This window comes from Garra rufa, chromosome 15 (assembly GCF_049309525.1).
Source record: "Garra rufa chromosome 15, GarRuf1.0, whole genome shotgun sequence".
NCBI lineage: Eukaryota > Metazoa > Chordata > Actinopteri > Cypriniformes > Cyprinidae > Garra > Garra rufa.
In genome coordinates, this window is record NC_133375.1 from 14927312 (window position 1) to 14946286 (window position 18975).

An 18975-nucleotide genomic window follows, 5' to 3' on the forward strand; every position below is an offset into this window, starting at 1 on the left:
GCACAGCTTTTTCATTTTGGGGTTAACCATCCCTTTTATATTATTATTATCATTATTTGATATTAAAAAAGCAAAAGCCCTTTGACAAATTATAATTAAAATCATCGTGACAGATGGGAAAGGGAATTTGCAATCAGTTTGCAATCCATTTGCAGTCAATTTCATCCCATATTTTGATTATGGACTGCATACATTTTAACAGCTATGGCAAACTTAAAGATAGTAGGTGGTCTACCTACCATTTATTTATACCTTCCAAGACTACTTATAAAAATACAAAAGTGAATCATATTAAGACTTGATCATTTTCAAAACTGTTCATACAGACTGCATTACCAAACATGTTTTTTGGCCAAACAGTTAATCTCACCTCCAAAACTCTCTCAGACTACAAAATACTTCACATAAGCCTTAAAATAAGCTTGTTTCATTCAAGAAACATACATTTCATTCATAACACACTGATTTAAAAACATTAAAACAGGGATTATTACAGAATCGATGAACTTTTATCAAAAGATAACCAAAAAAGCAAGAAAGATAACCAAGAAAGAAAGAAAGATAGTAGAAGAAGAAGAAGACTAAAAATAGGACATATGGCTTGGCTTTCAGATGAAATTTAAGTTAGTTGTGTTTGGAATAATTAATATTCAATTTCATAATAAATATTCTGCTAAGATTTTATATTTCAATATAATTCCTGCAGAAATGGACAGTTTGTCATTGTTCTGAATTCTGATTTTAATGTGCTTTTATCAGTTTTGAAAGCAGTATGTTAGCATTTGAATAATGTATAGTTTTTCAGGTTGTTGAGTATGAATGACAAAAGTGTTTGTGGATTTTGAAAAATGTGGTCATTGCATGCATTTTGTCTGAAAGCAATGAAAAATTATTCAGTTTGGTCCAGACTTCTGTATCGCTGAATGTGTGAACAGTTTTGGAAGTGTTCAGTATTGAACAATGCTTGTTAGCAAAAAAAAAAAGTGCTTGTACCTTGCCCCATGCATGCTTGTAATAAATTACTTGCTACTGCATTCGCATTAGCAGAGATATTGTTTACTGAGTAACGCAACACTAATAGCCACCCAAAATCCAGTACAGTGCATGGTAAACAAAAAAACTTTAACATAACAGAAGAAACTATTTTAAACTCTTTTAAATTCAGGCATTGAACCAGGGAAAAGAAAAGCACTGCTCAGGTTCAGTTAAGGGAAATATTCATGTAGTAAACTCCAATTTACATATATAAGTGGTTTGAACAAGTTAAGTAGTGACTTTAGGATTTAGCTCATTGTAATTCAGTAAATTATACAAGCAGCAAATAGCTGTTATTAAAGTGATGCTTAACCCTCCTGGGAAGTTCATATTTATGAGTTAGGAAGCCATTGTTCGGGTGCATTCAAACCACTTTGGTCAGAGCAAGATTGTGATGTACCTTTTCCACAAAAATTACAGCAATGATAAATACAAACTGATGAAAGAAGAATTTGCACCAAGTGTGTTTTGCTTGTTTTTATTTAATACGTTTATTTAATTTATGCTTTTTTAGTTTCTTATAAACATATTAATGACTGAAGTCCAATTACTCATAAGGAGATTAAATGATGGGTTTCTTTTGTGTGTGTGTGTGTGTGTGTGTGTGTGTGTGTGTGTGTGTGTGTGTGTGTGTGTGTGTGTGTGTGTGTGGAAACAGATCCTGTTCAACAGTAAATATAAGTGAAATATACCATTACTTTAAGAATGTTTGATTGAACGTGTAATGAGTATTTTAAATCAAATTTAAAAAAAAAAGTGTGGTGCAGTTATGGTTAAATATTGTCTTTTGGTCTGTCAGCCACATGCAGGCCACATACATGCCATCCGTCCTTTATAAAACTCAACCACACATGAATTACAAGCAATGGGCCACATTGGTTTTTATTATTTGACTCAAGATTATGGCACATTTGGTTCATTTCTGGGTCTGCTTTCTAATCTCTGCCACACTTCATCTTTTTGTTCAGGCCCAAACTGTGCCAGGCTGCCAGATCATTAAGAAAGATACTGTTTAAAATATGATTGAATATTAAACTAATAATTTATTTCTGGATGTGCAAGAACCAGCTATTCAACGGACACAATTTACAAATTACAAACAAATATTGCAAGTGTGCCAAAATCGGCTCCAGGACAGGACTGAAACAGTGGAAAATACATGATAACGACACATCAGGAAAAGAAAAAGCTGAGCACAGTTGAGCAGCTCCTCTTACATGATAATTAAACATATATGATTGAAATGTCATTAAAATCAACACAACCTTGATGTGTTGGCTCGCTGTCTCGTGGTCAAGAATGCCGTTTTGTACGTGTCTTATTCTTTATAGTTTAAAGTAGATGTGTTACCTTTTCAGTGCTGAACATTCTCTGCAATAAAATCTACGTTGCAGTTTCAAGATGATAAATGCATTGTTTATTCAAGGCCTTTCGGATGTCCGTTTCTCCATAACGGAGTTCAGTAGTGTAGTAATCCACGGGAATATGATGCAGATCAGAGTGTCAGGAACGGGACGGGATCCAGTTGCAGGTGAAAACAAAGGTTCAATATTTATTTGAAAACTGAGAAAACAGAAAATGTAAAGTCAATAAGTCAGCTGGGTAGTAACAACAACAGCCATCAAACGGTCAGCCTGGACCGCACGGAGGTCAGACCAACCTTAGCCAAGCCAGCAGGCAGGAGAGTCGGCAGGATGGCGGTGAATAGCCGCAGGTGAATTCCAGAGGAATCGCCGCGTGAGAGCTGAGAGCGAGAGGGCGGGGCTTCCGTGGTTGTAGTTAAAAGAAAGACAGAAACAAGCAAACAAACAACGAAGGAAAAAAACATTTGGAAATGCGGTGCTCACCATCACTTTTTTCTTTTGCCTAAATTGATTTTTTTAAAAGAGGGAAAAAATGGCAAAGAGAGAGAGCTGTTTAAAGGTCCCATATTGTACACATTTCTGGAGGTTTATTTTAGTTGTTGATGTCCTTAAGAATATATATTTGCGGAATGAGTGCCCAAATCCATCTCAATATATTTTCACAGCTCCTTTTTTTAGGAGCTCTGTCAAGAACAGGTCGATTTTGACCCGTCTAATTAATATTCATGAGCCTCTCTTCTGATTGGCCTGTTGTTTTCTGAGTGACGCACAGCCAGGCCAACCACAAGTAACTACGGTCATGTATGCTGTAGCCTAGCCTGCTGTGGCTTTGTGATACTCAACAGGATATTTCAGAATGATCATTAATGTTTTTTTTTTCTTTTTCAAACACCGAATGCAGTAAGCTACGTAACTGTTGCTTTAGTAAAGCCCGTTTCACAATGCGACTCTACCGTGCGACTCTTCACGACGGAAAAATACGTGCTAAGTGGAATGAAGCAGCGGTCAGGGAGCTCCTCACTATCAGTGCTGAAGCACAGATTGTTCGTCAGGTTAGTTTAAGTTTAGTGAAATGTACGCGTCGCATTACACCTCACATCCAAACGTCACGTCTTTACAGGTTGTGTGTAAAGCTCACACAGATTCCGGAAAACAACTGTGTGAATGCACCAAATCAAACAATTCCGGAACAAATCATGGGACACATTATCCGTGTATTTTCCAGAATGGCTGTGTAAAAGAGGCTAAAGTTGACGTGCCACTGTATTAACGTTGTTTGGAAGCCTGTGGAATGATGTAGTTTCCTGACATCCATAGACTGAACGGCGTTTTCTCGATTTGTTCCCGTGTTGTTGTTGCTTAGCAATGGAATGGACGCGATGTTGTCGGAGGTTTCCCAAAAGGAGGGTGGGACGGTGACTGAGTAGATCGGACATCACATTTTTACGGAAGTCACAGCGGTTCGTGAAAAGGAACAGCTACTTCATGCAGGCTGTGTGCATTTTACTGTGGATTGACTGCTTTGAAACTTTATTTATCATGAAAAAAGCCAGGAAATTTTGATTTTGACAATATGGGACCTTTAAGATTTAAATTTTTAACTGTCAATAGAACTGTCTACAAAAGACCTCTTTCAAATGTTAAAGTAGGCTATAACCATTTAAGTAATGTGTACATTTGAAATTACAGATTTTTAAAAAACAGTCTAAACAGATTTTGGCAGCTAAGGCCGAACTGTTTAGTGCACTTTTCATGACCAAAAACTTTGACATTATCAAATAATTTTTTATTCATGTGATGCATTAAATACACTACTGTGTTTGACTACTCAAGTAATTGTTGAAGCACACAATGCTATTCTAGGGAATTGTGTGCTTCCAGTTTTGTAACAACCGTTTGGGCTGCACCCTTTTCCATGCTAACATGACAATGTCTCTGTGTATAAGGAAATGTTCAAAAAGAAATGATTGATTCAGTCAGTGTGGAAGGTGTGATTTTAAGGGTGTGACATTAAATGCAGACCTTGAGCCAAAAACTCATCACCAAATTAGGACTTTGCATTCCAGTCAAGTTCTTCCACACTGACTGAATCAATCATTTCTTTTTGAACCTTGCCTTACACAAAGAGGCATTGTCATGTTAGAATAGAAAGGGTCCTGTCCAAACTGTTGCTATAAAATTAGAAGCACACAATTCCCTAGATTTATGCTTAAACATTAAGATTTGTACTCATGGGAATTACTAAAGTAGGCTAGTCAAACCTGTTCGTTTAGAAGGGAATATGGTGTGGGCTACATTTCTATTTGACAGTTAAATAAAGGCGTGTGTTTCATACACCTTAATTGTTACACATTGTTGATTTGCTAATAGTAGACTTGTAGCGAAAAAAATTTAAATCAGAAAAAATGTGTCATATCACAATGTTAGTTTAAACATTTAACCTAGATAAAACTGCGCTGTTATGCGTGTATCTAAGCGTTTGTGCGGAGATTGGACGCTAAAGCGTGCTTAATCATGGAGGCACGATCACTTGCATTTTTTTAAATAACAGTGGAAACAACTTTAAATACATTTTTGCTCATACAGATAAGACTAATACATCATTCTGAACTGTAAAGGGTCTACTTTTGTTTGTGTGCACTCACAATATCAAAAAAAACATTGTTTTTGTAAAATAAAAAAAATAAAATAAAAACAAGATGCTGTCTCACAAAAATTAACCAAAACTCAGCAAATATTTGCCTCACAGACATGATAAATATATCTATAGAAAGCTTTACATTACTTTAAAACAAAATAATTCAATAATTTGCAAAAACTCTTTCATAATGTAATCCGTAAAGGTGCATTTCTCTCTAAAGGCGCATAAAGTGAGGAGATGGCGAGTTAGGGTTGATAACTTCATCTTTGTGACATTGAATGTGTAAATATTAAAGACTCATTATGGTTTAGTATGTAATTAATTACTACTACTACTACTAGTCGACTAGAAAAATCTTTGGTCGTGGGCAGCCCTAGTTTTCATCCAGTCCTTTTTCTTCTACAACTCTTCCAGCTGCACTGAAGGCACGCTCGCCGCTGCTGGCAGGGACACTAAATACTGTCCGGCCCGGTGACAGTCACGTTAGTATATGGTCTCGTGTTGTTTCCTTCAGTGCTGCTGCTGCTGCTGCAAAAAAAAAACAAAAAAACTGCTGTACAGATGATTTTTAACAGAGGTGTTGCACAGGCATTTGGTGCGGAGTGAGAATGGTTTGAATGTTAATGATAATCTCAACTTTCACTTTCTATTACTGTGAATGCTAAGCTAAGGGAGAGAACGGGAATGGTGGAATAAAAAGGTGGAAGGGGGCTGATGTGTCGACTTTATGAAATTGACAAGAATTTGCATATTCATATCTAAGCTTATGCATTATTAATTGTATTATGAATATGTCTTATGCATTATTATATTTATATCATTATAATCTTTTTGAAAATTTGTATTCAATACCCTCACAGTTTTACCCTGAATGACCTTTTGAGACATGACATGAGACCGTATGCTGTTGCTATGTTATTTTCGTACATTTTATCATATCTATCATCAACTCCAACAGACTGACCGGTGTTCTTAGAACAAGAAGTACTTCTTAGTAAATGTGCCTTTTTAAAGTTTGGGTTGGTAGGCAAACATGCAAATTCTTCAAAAAGACTTTACACTTCTTACTTTTTCTTTCTCTCTGCTCTCTATCTTTTACTCTGATATTGGGTGCACCTAGACAGTCTAATGTTTCCATTGGACTTACTTCTTTCAGATTTGATTAGCTTTGAATTTGACTTACACCTTTAATTCAACTTTGATTTTAATTCTAATTTGATTAATTAGACTAAACTTAATTAGATTTTATTTGATCAGATTGACAAATGATTTGATTATTGACAACTTGGAACTGGGAATTAATATGTTTATTTCTTTTAATCAAAATTACATTAATGGTCATTAATAATGTGATTCTGCTATTCTTTTAATTGTGGCATTTATTCTCAAATTCAAAGATATATATTTAACTTTGTTGAATAAATTTATTACCTTTTTAACCCCCACTCGTCTGACTTCGAATCAATCACTTTCCGCATCAGTTTTGGGGGCACCACTGGGATCCTCAACGATCCATCGAATATTGTTGATGCTTCGCAAGGCAAAATAGAGATGTGAGTATATCTCTTCTATTTTCATGTGGCTGGCTGTGTGAATTGTCAAGTCTAGGAGCTATATCTTGCAGACCCATTTCATTCAACATTCTTGACTGCAGCAAGAGAGTGAATTTGGGCTGTAAATTCTATTGAAGTAATTCTATTTTCTGTTGGAGTTTTGTTTGTTTCAACATACGGAGTAATGGCCTTTGCACTTATGAAAGGTGGTCAAACAGAATCTCTTTCTCTTACTGCCTGTAAAGAATGCAAATGGGCAGACTGATAGGGATGTTACTAATACTTCTGCTAACGGTGGTATTCAGGGTGCAGAATTTCTCCTGGCAGTGTGGAGGAAGCTGAAGTGGTCAAGTGGGGGCGTATAGACCAATGTATGTCAGAGATCTGAGTGGCACTGAAAATGCTCTGCCGTTTATGAAATCAAACTGCACTAATTCAAAATTTTTTGGGATCGTTTATGGTTCTGGATGCACTAAATCAGATTGAAGCTGACATATTGTTGACAAGAGGGCACCTCATTGTCAACACCCATACTAAATGAGGCTGGAATTCCAAGAAAGAGTGTCAATGTTGTGATTCAAACTGTGAAAGAGTTCACTGATTCTTCAGTGATTGAATATTTTCTGAACAAAAAAATAATATATATATATTGGTCTGTTTGACTGCAATGCAACAGTTTGTTTATCGCATGCTGGCCTCCACCGTGGCTAAAGCTGTAAACGTAACAGAGATTCATCACAAGTGAAAATTTTTATATTTACTGATGTTTGGGCGAAAGACTAATTTTACTTTTAGACTGAAAAAAAAAAAAAAAAAAGAATTCAGCAGAACATTAAACTGAAAGGACAGTTGTGATATTTACATTTTTAGAGTAGTCTGAACATGATGATTTAAAGATGTCCAAACCCATATTTTATTACTAGTGGGTGGTCTCAGTGTCTCTCATGGTTCTTGAATGCACCTTTCCTAAACTATGAGAAAACACCAAATTCTGGAAGAACACTGTTTAGGATGTCCAATAGGAAAGAACGGTTACCAGTGTGAATGAGGTGATTTCTCAATGACAGGTAAGATTCTCTTTTGGCCAAGCAGGGGGTCACCGCCACTGGGCACCTGCCTGAGACGGGAGGTGTTATATGTGAGACTGTTGCAGAGTTGAGCAGATGCTTGAGTGGCCTAAAGCATCAGGTGAACTGAACAAAGTTACAGCCGGCAGTCTGCCTTTAAAAATATGAGCTCCTCCTGAACTGATCACCAGCAACCGCATTCCTTGATGACTTGTTTTTCATTGTGACCAGTGTCCACAATTTGATGCAATTATGCCAGGGATCACAGCCCTAAGGAAAAATAACTTATTTATAAAGAGTTAATGGTAATGGGCTTCTGGAAACCATCTGAGACCAAGTGATGATAGCCATTATTTCCAGTGAAATCACAAAATTTCTTAATTCATAACAGAATAATGAAGTTGGTTACTTAAAACTGTTTAAAATTTTGGAGTTCAGCTTTATGATGAACCCCTGGATGTATGACGCTGAAAGAATATTGAGCTAATATGTCTATATCATAATTTTTTATTATGCAGGACTCTAGACATGATGGTGGCTAGAGATAAAGACTGTTTTTGCTGATTTAGGAGATGGTTTGGATAACTAAAGTTAAAAGAATTATGCTCTCAGTGAAGTCCTTCGGCCTAACGGACACCAAATTGATTTGAATGATTTGTGTTACAGCATTACATATCAATTTGTTTATCAAATGCATGCAATGATGCTACAAATCTAGTATTGACCAGAAATGCTAAATGACGTTAAAGCTGTTCTCAAGGCTATGAGAGATCACATGATGGGGTTGTTGTCACCATTTGAAATTAGTATGGGACGATCTATGGCATCGCTATACGATGGCCCCTTAAAAGACACCTTACAAGACCATCTCAAACTACTCATAAGTGCCTTAAAAGATGCTCATTTCAGTGCTATCAGTACTCAGAACATAGGAGACCTTAAAAACACTGCATTTAACCTACCAGCTGAAAATCCCGTGCAAGAAGGGGATGAGGTAATGGTTCAAAAAGTAGGGAAATTAGGACACCTTATCTGGTGTTGCTGACGACTCTAACTGTTCTTGTTGAAGTCGAGCCCAGCATGACTCGATGGATACATCTTGAAACTTTTACCACCTTCTCTTGCTGCTTCTACTAACACTAACACAAGTTAAACCTCCATTGTTTATTTACAGGTGCTGTTAAGGCTGGCTACTGGAAATGTACAATTGAGAGAAAAAAAAAAAAAAAAAAAAAAAACAGTAAGAAGTTTGATCCTTTTTTATAGGTTACAGGATGATTTCTCCTCTTTTGTTGTTGTGTGAATGATGGTGTACTAAGCAAACTGACATTTTTATGTGGGCCTACATTGTAAATTATGCCTAACAAAATAATGACCATGGACGAATTTAGCTAAATATTATTTAACTTGGGGACGCAGAACAAGGACGCTTGTCCTGCCTACCCCACACTTAATATCACTTTTAAAGTTTTTCTCTTTTACAGGTAGAATCAGAGGATGTTCCTTCTACTGTATAGTGCTGGGGTATTGTGTATTGTAGGGAAAATGACAAGACAATGTCTTGCTTTTGTTGTCTCTTGTTTTTTGTTCCTTCTTCTATTTATAGTAAAGGCCATGAGGAGATTACGTGAGGCTTCTCCATATAACTAGATTGTCTGAATCACATCTGACGGTGATGACGGGTGAGTCTCAGACTGTTGAAAGCAGAACACCTGACTGAATGAGAATCACAGACTGACACAATACAGAGAACACACGGGCATAATAAAGGGGAGATAATGAGGAGAAACAAGCATGTGCTCCAGGACAACAAAGCACAACAACGAACAGAAGACAGCAAAACCTAGGCAGACCACACCAAGATTGTGACAGTACACCCCCTCCGTCAAACATCTAGCAGCCTCCTTACTAGACAGGAGAACCATTCACTAGACGAGGGGGTGAGGGGCAGGGGATGACATGTTGGCATTAAGGGAGGATCTGAAGACAGGTTTAACCCTGGACACATGAAAACAGGGTGCACCAAGAGAGGAAGGTAACGTGAGCCATACCGCAACCGGATTGAGGACCTTGGTGATCTGGTTTGGACCTGCTTTGGTCCGTCTAGAGGCTTGGGCCAAGGCCTTTCTAGCCTTTTTCCAGACACGTCGACATCTCCGGACGAAGGCTAGGGCAGACGGTACCGCAGCATTGGGTTCTTAAGAGAGAAACATAGGAGGTATATAGCCAACAGAACATTCAAATGGTGACATACCTGTGGATGCCACTGGGAGAGAATTGTGGGCATACTCAATCCAAGAAAGCTGTTGGCTCCAGGAGGCAGGATTAAAGGAGGCCAGGCAGCGGAGAGCTCACTCGAGATCCTGATTGGCTCGCTCACATTGTCCTTTAGTCTGGGGATAAAAACCTGACAACAGACTCGTAGAGGCCCCAATCTGTCGACATAATTCCTGCCAGAAACGGGAGACAAACCGGGGACCCCTATCAGAAACCACATTGACCAGAAAACCATGGATCCGGAAGTCGTGATCAATTACCAGTTGGGCTGTCTCCTTGGCGAAAGGGAGTTTGGGCAGATGGATGAAATGAACCACCACCACCGAGAATAACGGTGTAACCTTTAGAAGGGGTTAAGCCAGAGACAAAATCTAAGGCTGTGTGTGACCAGGGACAAGAGGAAATAGGTCAAGATTGGAGTAGACCAACAGAGGGACGATTGGAGACCTTGTTCTGGGCATAAACTCTGGATCAAACTCTGGAATAGCCTTCCTGATAACGTTCGGGGTTCAGACACACTCTCTATGTTTAAATCTAGATTAAAGACTCATCTCTTTAGCCAAGCATTCACATAATGTATCTCATAACGTTGTAATTTCAGTTACATCTGATCAAATGCACATTAATATTCTTCAGCTTGGGCTAAACACATCATTTTTGTTTGGTCGGAAGTTGGAACAGCAGCTACGCTAATTATTTCTTTGTTTCTCTGTCTCTGCCATGGGATTTCCATCCCGTGGTAACTAGGGTTTACACAAGATTCAGCCCGGATTCAGAAGAAGAGATGATGCCAACCCCTCAGAGGACCGCAGATGATGCCAGCCTTGAAACAACATACAGCACTACATAATTTTCCTACAAGTTGATTACAGCACATAACCATTGCAATTAGTGTTCATCATCTGTTTGATTACACAGTTACTGATTTTAATATTTATATCATATGTACATCGACTCAACATACAGTATTCACCACTAATAAGCTACTAAATATATTGTAGTAGCCTAAAACTTTTGTACAGCTGCTCTGCAACAATTTGTATTGTAAAAAGCGCTATACAAATAAACTTGAATTGAATTGAATTGAATTGAATAAACTGAGCAAGCAATACAAACTGCCTGACGTCCAGGCCAATAGAGTCCACCCCTGGCACTTCCACCCCTCATCTGTCCTCCTCCATCCGTCGCTCAATGTCCCAGGAGAGAGAGCCCCTACCACCACCACCCCAGAGAGTATGGGACTGGCCACTCAGCAACGGCCTTGACCTTGGCCGGATCAGGCTTAATCTCCCCAGCCGAAACAATAAATCCGAGACTGACTTGGCATGGAACTCACACTTTTCCGCCTTGACATAGAGCTGGTTCTCCATCAGCCTTTGGAGGACTTTGCGCACGTGCTGAGTGTGTACCTGAATGGATGGGGAAAAGATGAGAATATCATCGAGGTACACAAAGACAAACTGGTTAATCATGTCTCCCATGCCCAAGTGAGCCCAAAGGGAAGGACCAGGTATTCATAGTGTTCCGTGGGGGTATTGAAGGCTGTCTTCCACTCATCGCCCTTCACAAATACAGATAAGATGGTAGGCATTGCGGAGGTCTAACTTAATGTGGATATTGGCTCCCTGCAAGAGTTCAAAGGCAGTTGACATTAAAGGCAAGGGGTACTTGTTTTTAACAGTAATGTCAGTCATTCAAACCTCTGTAATTTATGCAAGGATGCAGAGAGCCATCCTTCTTCTTAAAGAAGAACCCAGTGCCAGCAGGGGAAGACGAGTGGCGAAATAGACCGGCTTTGAGGGATTCTTGAATGTATTTGTCCATAGTCTCTTGTTCAGGACTCGACAGGGAAAAGAGACGACGCCCAGGCAGAGAAGTGCCTGGGAGGAGGTCGATGGCACAATCGAACGGCCGGTGGGGAGGAAGCGAGGTGGCCCGGGACTTGCTGAAAACCAGCCGCAGGTACTCCCCCGGGACCGGTGAGATCAGCTGCCTCAACCTGCAACATAAGAGACACTGACACTGGGTGCGTGACTGAGGGTAGACTAGAGGAGAAACGCCCGCCAGGACTTCCCGGTTAACTAGCAGGCCTTATTGATTAAAGGACAAGATAGTGCAAAGTGACCTGACCCCCCACAGTAGATGCAAAGGCCCCGAACCAGCCTTGTTGTTTTTCTTGAGCAGACATTCGAAGCCGCCCCAACTGCATGGGCTCAGGTTCAGGCAGGGACGATTGAGGAGGTGAGTGGGTCTTGGGCGGTCGGGCTTCCTCCAGCCTCCAGGACAAGCGATGGCCGATCTGACAAACTCCTCACCTGCTGGATCCATATTGGTCATTCCGTGCTGTCAGGAACGAGACGGGATCCAATTGCAGGTGAAAACAAAAGTTCAATATTTATTTGAAAACTGAGAAAATGTAAAGTTAATAAGTCAGCTGGGTAGCAACAACAACAGCGAGCAAATAGTCAGCCAGTTGAGTTCCAGAGGAATCGCAGCATGCGAGCAGAGAGAGAGAGAGAGCGGACAGGGCTGCCATGAAGCACCGCCGTTGAGTTCCAGAGGGAGCGTGGCGAGTGAGCAGAGAGAGAGGGGGCGGGGCTGCCGTGAAGAGAGGGAAATCCGGGCAGAGGTGAGCCAAGGCAGAGAGCAATAAGGAATCCTAGAGGGCAGGCAGGTAGACACAAATAAATTACAAAAGACGGGAATGCTAGACTGGCAGGACAGGGAAAATAAACAAAAACAAGATAACTAGAGCTTGAGAACATTGAATCACAGACTGACACAATACAGAGAACACAAGGGCATAATAAAGAGGAGATAATGAGGACAAAACAGGGTGCAGGTGACGGGGGGAAATTAGCTAACAGGGATAACAAGAGGGGCGGGACGGACACCACGATGACAGCGGAGCACATGGCGAGCTGTCAAAACAAAAAGCATGTGCTCCAGAACAACAAAACACTCGAACAACGAACCTGAACACAATTGCGACACAGCTAGCTTTCTATAAACTGACTATTGGTTAATAAGAATTATTGCAATCCTGATACATTATGCCGACTTCCTAGCGGAGCGTAGAAACACCCATTTGCAGCAATTAAACTGAAAGCAGCAAAAAGAGTCTGATGGTGATGAGCAAAAATACAATGTACGTCCTGTAGGTGGCAGCACTGTAGCACCCTATAGGTCGTAAATCATCAGAAAACAGAAACTGACACTGGTTTGGAAAAACTAAAATGATGACAGATTTTTCATTTTGGGGTTAACTACCCTTTTATATTATTATTATTATATATTAATAAAGCAAATGCCCTTTTAGAACATATGATTTATTTAAACTACAAAGACAAAATATAAATATAAAATCATCTGACAGATGGTGTCGTAAGGATGAGATCTGGATCCAATAGCGTAGAGAAGGATAGTTTATTAGTTGCAATCAAAAGAGAACACAGGCAAATGCAGCTTATGCAGATGAAAAAAGGATCTTCAAACAGAAACTCAGGAGGCTTGCAGATAGCGCTGAATCATAAACAGTCTCTTCAAACAGGAACTAAGGTAGCTTGCAGGTTATGCAGACTCATATACAGTCTCTAGTAGTGGGAAAGGATATACTCAGATGAAGCGCCCCTTCGGCGCCCTGGCGGCACGCTCGATTCTAGTCCGTGACTGGGGAGCTGCAGAAAAGGGGCGACCGGCCAGTAAACCCCCAGAGTCCCGTCCTTTTAGTTCAGAGCAGCAGCGGAGCAGACAACCTGGCCCGAGACGTTTAGCAGACAGCGAGAGGGCTGGACACAGAGTAAGAGAGCAGAAGGGTAGCCGGTAGATGAAGAGCTGACCTGATCCTGACGGTTAGGCGGGACTGGGACACGACAGGACAGGGTAAATTAGCAGGGTTGAGGATAGCCACCAGCATCTAACTTCTAGGGAAATAATCCGACAAATGGTAGGAAAACAGGGAACATTAAGTAGCAAACGGGTAGAAGTGGGAGCAGGTGAAACGAATGAGCGTGTTACCAAATGAGAGACAGCTGAGGAGAGAGGAAGGGGAGAGAGAGGTGGGGACCAGTAGAGGGAGGCAAAGGAAGGAAAAGCCAGAGAGAAGGATGAGAACCAGACTCACGACAGATGGGAAAGGGAATTTGCTATCAGTTTCAGCAGTCCATTTGCAGTCAGTTTCATCCTTTTGAGTAAGAACTGCATAAATTTTAACAGCTACAGTGGGAAACTTAAAGATATTAGGTGAAGTCTACCTAACATTTATTAATGCATTGCAAGGCTATTTATAAAAATAAAAAGTGAATCATATTAAAACTTGATTGTTATTTTGATTGTACATTTTAAAAGAGGTCTTGTACCTACAATCTTAAAAATAAAAGTGCTTCACGATGCCAAAGAAGAATCTTTTTTTGTCTAACTCTAAATGGTTCCATAAAGAACGTTTAACATCTGAAGAACCTTTCTGTTTCACAAAAGGTTATTTGTCGTGAAAAAAGTTTCTTCAGATTACAAAAGGGTAAGAGAACCTTTGACTGAATGATTCTTTGTGGAACCAAAAATGGTTCTTATATGGCATCGCTGAGAGGAACAGTTGAGCCAGAGAAAAAAAAAAAAACCCCGCTCAGTTTCAGTTAACGAAAAATATTCATGTAGTAAACTTCAATTTACATATGTGGATCGAACACAATAAAGTTAAGTGGTGACTTTAGGATTTAGCTCATTTTAATTAAGAAAATTATACAAGCAGCAAATATCAGTTATTAAAGTGATGCTTAACCCTCCTGGGAAGTTCATATTTATGAGTTAGGAAGCCATTGGTCTGGTGAATTCAAACCACTTTGGTCAGAGCAAGTGTCACAGATCAGGCAGGAACACTCAAAAAAATAAGTCATTGGATGAACTCAATTTAATTGAGGGCAGGATTTCCATCCAATAAATATGTGTGACCCCAACTCATAAAAAACAAATTCATGCAATAAAATGTAATTGAGTTGGGCCAACTCAATTTGATCAAATATAGTTTCAATGAAATTGATACGTTTATGAAGTAATTATTTTATGCTTGTTGAACTCAATCTAAAACATTTAACTGGAAAACAAATAACTAGGCAGAAATTCTTCTCACTCAAAAAATGATACATTGGATTAACTTAACTTTAGGCATTAACCAACTTATTAGGCATTAGCCATAAGATGGCTTTGTTACATCCATGGCATGCCCAAAGTAGTTGTTTATTTTATTATTAAAACAACTTTAACTTATGTTATCAGGTCCTCAACCCAAGCACATGCTCTATGCATTCACCACAATGGTAACCCCCAAAAACACTACCATACCAGAAACTGTTTTAAATACAAACATAAAAGAACATTAAACATTAACAAGTCTCCCAATTTTATCATTTTATTAAAAAAATGCATAAAATAAAATTTTATTTCAACATTTACTCTCCTTATCCAGCCGTGTGCAAAGCATGATGGGAAGGGGAAATCCACTTCCTAGTTACACAAGTAAAATAATTTATCTACTCTCAACTCTACTTAATTGAAATACGTTCTTTCAAAATGAAAATATTGAGTTGAACCAAAACGAAACTGTTTCAAATCAGTTTAACACAATGCAATTGTTTAAATGGGAAACCTAACACAATGGTGTTAAATGAAAAAGATTTTTTTAAATTAACTGTACAGTGTGGTAGAATCATTTTTTTGAGTGAACACACGAACAACGACGTAAATAAAAGACGTACATTTAATAAATCCAAAGGGAAACAGGCAGACACAGGAACACGAAGTGGTAACATTAAAGACCGACAAGAATACAGGGGAAAACACACACCTTAAATAGACAGACTGATTACAACATCCAGGTGACAACAATGAGGGAGAAACCAAAACACTCAGAACTGCGGGGGAAAATGGGAGAAACCAACATGAAAGTCCGGGGGTGTGACAGCAAGATTGTGATGTACCTTTTCCACAAAAATTACAGCAATGATAAATACAAACTGATTAATGAAGTATTTGCACCAGGTATGTTTTGCTTTTTATGTTTTTATTTAATTTATGGAGGTGCTGTAAACAGACTCATTAGGCATGCAACTTCCTATTTTATTTTTTATTTAATAAAAAAAAAACACATTTATTTTAACAAATTACAATCAAATGACAAAGTCATCAAGTCACATTTATTCACATACATATTGCTTCAAAGCAGCTTCACAGTAAAATAATGGGCTCTTTTAACATTTCCAGGTTTCTCGGAAGTCATCATAGTTGAGTAAATTTATGCCGAGAATATTGCATTCCCATTTACTCAAGTAGCAAAAGAAAAACTTCACAATAGTGTTTTCTCAATTTTCAAAAAGACAGTTTGATGCAAAGATAATGTTGCACAGTGAATTAAACATGAAACTTTTTAGTAGAAAGACTGAAATGGTATTTTCTTGTAGAACTTTTAATAATCTTTGTTTTATTTACAACTTTGATTTTTATTTTATTTCTTTATTTTACATTGTATTTACTAATTTACTACAAAGTTATAATGGACACAGACTCATGACGCATTTCAATGGTCATTAGCATCGTAAATCCTGCAAAGGGTTTTTTATTTATTTTTAAATAAAACAAATATGTACATTTATAACACCATACTTACTGTATTACTTATACTTGTATTATATTTTATCTGAAATGTAATTATAAAATCCTAACTAGACTGTGTTCACATTTACTGTGCTGATTGTTCTGTTACATATCTCTGCAACATTTTATCTGAAATTTAACCATCTGGGGTGTGAGGGTGTTTTTGGGTCCTGGAGAAGTCTTCACATGCTGACATTTATTTTTTAGTTTCTTCTAAATATATACATGACTAAAGTCAAATTATACTGTATTCAGCACAAACTCTGCTACAATATGTGAGCAGCATGTATATACAAGTTTGTATTTTTGAGAAAATAAGGTTTATATGTGGTTAGTAGAAAAAAAAACCTTAAGGGGCAGAAAACACAATTAAAACATCTGTCCACAAGACTTTTAACTGGATCTGATAGACTAGAGTAGACTAGTTTTCTACAAAACACAACATGAAAATCATCCTGCTCACTCATTCACATGAAACAATATATTGATTTAACTTTTGTAAGTCATGTTGTTAGAAAGGCTGTATGCGAGGGAGAGACAATGTCTATGAATATTTATGTGATTCACACCTGAGAGACAAAGTACGATAAATGAAACAAGCATAAACTTGCTTACAATTTTGAATATCATTTATGTTGATAAGTTTCTTCATTTTAAGCAGCTAATACTGTTATGAAAATATTCACATTTTGAAATGCTTGGGTAGGATCACATATCATTAGAACAGTTTTCTGTTTGTGCTGCCTTCATTTACTTGTTTTCATTACTTTCGCTTTAATTCTCTGTCACTGACTCCTAAAGAGATTAAAATGATGGGTTTCTTTTTTGTGTGTGGATCCTGTTCAACAGTAGATACAGGTGAAATATACCTGCCAAGGTGATTGCTTTAAGATTGTTTGACTAACGTGTAATGAGTTTTTAAAAAAATAAAAAAATAAATAGGTGTGGTGCAGTTATGGTTAAATAATATGGCTTTTGGTCCGCCACATGCAGGACACATAAATGCCATCAGTCCTTTATACAACTCAACCATACAAGAATTACATGTAAGCTTCACATAATGGACCACACTGGTTTATTTGACTCACTACAAGTGGGATTATGGCACATTTGGTTCATTTCTGAGCCTGCTTTTCTAATCTTGGCCACACTTCATCTTTTAGTTTGGGTCAGACATTAACAACATTAATGCTAGTAATATAATGTTGATTAGCTGAATGTTAATGGTATTTGTATTATGGATAAAATCAAATTTTAATTGCAATGCTACTTTTGATTATGAATACAGGGAACAGTATACCAGTGAGCACCACCATGTTCTATGGCAAGGGGAAGAAGAAAATGAATTTTCATAAACTGCAATGCTTTTGGTTTTATACCAATGTTTATGATACATGATAATACAATATTATTATTTGTTTTCAATAATATTCAGCAAAAAAACAATGGAATAAATAAAAGCCGTTGGAATAAAAGTTGTTGGAAAGTATATATGTGACCCTGGACCACAAAACCAGTCTTAAGTCGCTGGGGTATATTTGTAGCAATAGCCAAAAATACATTGCATGGGTCAAAATGATTGATTTTTCTTTTATGCCAAAAATCATTAGGAAATTAAGTAAAGATCATGTTCCATGAAGATTTTTTGTAAAACTCCTACTGTAAATGTATCAAAGTGTAATTTTTGATTAGTAATATGCATTGTTAAGAACCTAATTTGGACAACTTTAAAGGTGATTTTCTCAGGATTTTGATTTTTTTGCGCCCTCAGATTCCAGATTTTCAAATAGATGTATCTCGGCCAAATATTGTCCTATCCTAACAAACCATACATCAATAGAAAGCTTATTTACTGAGCTTTCATATTATATATACATCTCAGTTTTGTAAAATTTAACCTTAAGACTGGTTTTGTGGTTCAGGGTCACATATAAGGTGTCATTTTTAAGTTCTGTGCTAAAGTTTATAATACTGCAACACCAGAAAGAAACTTCTAAGTTAGATCCACTATTGGATGTTGTTGCCATATGGCAACATATCATAAAGTACCTTAAAAAAAAATCCCCATTTTTTTTTTTTTTACAGCACTTCAAGTTAAGCCATTCTAAGAAAAGAAAAACAGTCAAATATTTTTTATAGGTCTATCATAATGCGTGCAGTATTATCACTTTCTACCCCTTATCTGAAATACAATTATTTTATATGACAGAAATGCAGTCATAAAATAACCATATAAAGCTAATTCTAACGTACCATTATTACCTGATGTTAAATATTTTTTCTTGCATAGCCTACCTAAACTATCACTTATAGGTATCAGTTATCAGTGATCTTTATACACAAGATTTAACGTTATTTTAAATAATGTATTACTTTGTTAGGCAGAAATAATT